The following is a 3,916-nucleotide window of genomic DNA, read 5'->3' as shown; positions in this document are numbered from 1 at the left end:
ACCATTCCCAACAAACCTTGAATATAATTCTGGAGATGTAAATTATAATATAAGAATTTATTTTTTTCAATGGCAACCCATGTACCGAGGAGCCCACTTTCTTTTGGCACCAGCCCATAAGCTCTCAGAGTCTAATGAATCACCTTAATAACTTTCCCTCGATATCTGTTTTCATCAGTCCTTAAATGTCACCACCAGTTTGAGATCAAACTATTGTTCATGATATATAGAGAAGAAAAGAAGTTCAATGATAGATTACTTATCAAGGATTTAATTAAAGTCAATAGTCTCAACTGACAAAATCTTAAACTTCCATAATAACAACCTGTCTTCAAAAGATTTAAAACTTTTTAACTCTAATCTTTTACTTGTATTTTAATCTAAGTGTTTTCTTGAGAATACTTCGACTAAGCAAGTAGTATTAAAAACTAAAACAAAAAAGTTAATAATATTAAATACTCACACCTCTAGTGTTAAGTTATCAATATACTACCAAGTTATCCATATACTACATAAGAAAAAAAAATCAAATAACATGGTAAAAATACACACTTCATAAGAAGCCACTGTCATTGAACACATTTTGCTACAACATCATGCAAACAAATATATGCACAAATTTAAAATTTCAGAAACTAAAAAGAAACACTTGTCTTAAATTTACAAACATTTAAATTAATTAATAATACCCCCAATTAAAAATTCATAAATCATAACTCGCAAAGTCAACATTGGCAACTCCGACCTACTTTTAGCTCGTGTGCGGGCCCCACACTCTGAGACAAATCACAAACCGGCAAACAATATTCTAAACCGGCGGCCGACCCGAACCGGCTGCGTCACTAACCGGAGCTTTTTCGGCCGTCGTGGTGGCGGAGGTTGACGCGCCACCGTTATCTGACACAACCTTTTGACGCCTGACGGAGAACGCACGTGACAAGAACGAAGGCGCACGTGCGAAAACCCACCGGTCGGACCGCACCGCCACCCGGTCTAAACTACCCATTCTTCGGTATGATCTTCCCCTTGTACTACCATCTCCGGTTCGGTAGCCCCTTCTTGCACTCCCTTCTCCGGCCATCCTCACCGTGCTTCCACACCGGTTCAGTAAGGCCGTACTTATCACCTGCTTCCTTACCTCTTCGGGTAACCGTAACGTATATCGATCAGTGTTCTCACCGGGCTGCACCAGGGAGTGCCCGGTGGAGTGCGACCTAAACCGTGGTGGCCGGCTCTGGTTGACAATTTGGTCCCGGTCGGAGATCGGGACCTGAGTCGGATCAACGACTTCCTCGTTAATCCGAACCAACACCTCCGTACTTCCTTCTTCCGCCGTTTGGTGAGAATTCGAATTCTCACCGGCCAACTCGGTATCGAGTTGAGTTGACTCGCCCGGTTTGGGGACAAGATCGGCCCGACAAACCGGGCAAGTCACATGATGCTCGAGCCAGGCGTCTATACATTCGGCGTGGAACACGTGATCACATTTCGGGATTAGGCGAAGAGTTTCTTCGTCCTCGAATTCGTTGAGGCAAACCGCGCACTCGAGTGCACCCTTTCCGATCTTCAAGCCTTTCACTGTGGAATAAGCGAAGGTCGGGAAGGTCTCGAGGGCCTCCGAGTCGAGGCCTCGGGCGGCGGCTGCTAAGCGTCCGGCACGACGCATGGATAGGGCGGCACGGACTCTTGAGCCGCCGTCGTTCGAGCAGCGACGGATGTAGATGGAGAAAAAGCCCATAAAGAATAAAGCAGCTACAAGAACAACGATTATGATGGCCATTGAAGGGCTGAATCTGGCATAGGGATAATCATTTGGTGGTGGTGAGGGTTGAGCTTCCACATGGTAAATGGATACTAATAATAATAATAATAATATGAAGTTTTTGCCGGTTGAATTCATGTTTGAGATTGGTAGATATCTCCTGTAGGGAAGGAGTAGAGAGAAAATTGTGAGGTTTTAAAGGTGAGGTGGTCAGATGAGAATAAAAAGACCATGTTTCTTGACTTTTTGTATCATTGGTTATTTGGTATCTTCTTCTAATCTTCTACGTGGAAGTTCACATAAATAATTAAATATTAATTCCCCTATGTTGATTCTTAATAGCTTTTATTACACGAGATTTGTCAAACGATAAAAATAAACAAATTACGTTATTTCAATTGTAATTCTGGAAATACTTATGAATTTATTTAATGTACGTATGGTTAAATGACCATTTTGTCACCGGAGGATAGCAACTATCGAATTGAAGGAGAAACTACGCCGTTGGTGTAGGGAGAATTAATTTTAGCAGCGTCTCCTCTTGTATGGTTAAATGATCATTTTGTCCACCTAAAATGTTTTATAAGTAACACCATTTTTTTATATTCTTACTTTCTCAAAATCAAAAGGAAATGTTTTCACAAAAGAAATCTCTCTGATAAATGTTTATGGAGTTTTTTTTCTCTCTAAAAAAGTCTTATCATCATATTGACATGAATGTTGACGTAAAAGACGTTTGATTTATTAAGTGGTAATTTTTTATCGCGATATATACATAGTATTTTTTTGTCTTGTTTTAGAATTAAAGATTCAATTGATTAAAGGCTGCTTTGTTCAAAAGATGCCTGCTAGAGAACACGTGGTTAGGTTAAAGCCGCCATGCTGTATTTGACTTAAAATATTCTAAAACCAGAAAATTCAACACACAAACCAGAAAAGTGTGTTGTTTTGCAAATTTTTCTGTACAATTCAGTAAAATATTTCTATTAGAGAGCATCCACAACGTGCACTGTTTCCCAAGGTTTGGAGGACATGGAAAAGGGGTGGGTGGCGATGTTGAGAGAGGTTCGGCTGATGGGGGTTTGTTGCTGCAATCTGATGGGCGGATGGGGAGGTGGGCCCACTCTCTCTCTCACATACACTGACAAGTCGAGCCGTCTGGAACCGGCGTGAGTTTGAGCTCGAAATCAAATGAGGCCGCTCGGCTCAGCTCGAACTAAAACGAGCTTAAGGTCGAGCCACGAGTCAAGCCAAGCTTTAGCTTGGTCACAAAAATGAGCTAGCTGGGCTCAAGCCGTTTGAAATCAAGTATTTTTAGCTAAATTTATTTAAGCTTTTATTGAGCGATCTACGAGTCAAGCTATGAGCCGCAAGTTTTCTAAACAACACACACACACATATGGGTGAGTTCATTGGAGAACTTAAAAAAAGTGGGAACTGAAGGAACCCTTTCCTATGCCTTGATATTTTCTTATATTTTTATGGTACACACTAGATCATCTACGTCACATCATTTTGTAAGGGAAAAAACCTCTTTAAAAATAATTCAAAAAAAATTATAAAACCAAAGTAAACGAAAAAATAAAAAAACCAAAATATTTATCTACCATCCCCCGTTCCAAAAAAAAAAGAAAAAAAACCAAAATATTTATCTACTATCCCCCCGTTTCACAAAAAAAAAAAAAAAAAAAAATCTTAGTTTGGCTTTTAGGATAGGCTTTTAAAGGGTTTAGGTTTTCTGGGTTAAGGGTTAGGTTTTTTTAGGAGGGGGGGGGGACTTTTCTTGTACACGTGGCGGTGGAAAGACAATACGAAAAGAAAAATCTATAAATAAATTATTACCATCACATTGAAACTCACATTGTCTTGTACATAAAAACATAACTTGTTGATGTTCATAAACACTAAATTCCGTGAGATAGCCATAGGGTTAGGTTAAAATAAAAACCCACTTGAGTTATGAAAACTCTAGAAATTTATTCTCAACCACATGTATTTAATTAAAGTTTGAATCATGTGGTTCACAATTAAAGTTAATAAAAAAAAGTAAACATAAATATAACTTTTTCTCTATTCTGAAAACATATAAAAAAATTAGTAAAAAAATGTTAAAAAATAGCAAAACAATTTTTTTTTATGTTTCAATATTTTGTA

General features: G+C 38.6%; 1 pseudogene; it reads right to left on the bottom strand.

Annotated features, from left to right (window-relative positions):
- Positions 1–689: 689 nt before the first annotated feature.
- Positions 690–1,903, bottom strand: LOC143586072 (E3 ubiquitin-protein ligase ATL6 pseudogene; annotated as a pseudogene).
- Positions 1,904–3,916: the final 2,013 nt, after the last annotated feature.

The sequence above is a fragment of the Bidens hawaiensis genome, unplaced genomic scaffold (assembly GCF_021521415.1).
Source record: "Bidens hawaiensis isolate Kalapana, Puna unplaced genomic scaffold, B.hawaiensis_p1.1 tig00034294_1, whole genome shotgun sequence".
NCBI classification, from domain to species: Eukaryota; Viridiplantae; Streptophyta; class Magnoliopsida; order Asterales; family Asteraceae; genus Bidens; species Bidens hawaiensis.
This window is presented reverse-complemented; position numbering and strand designations above follow the sequence as displayed.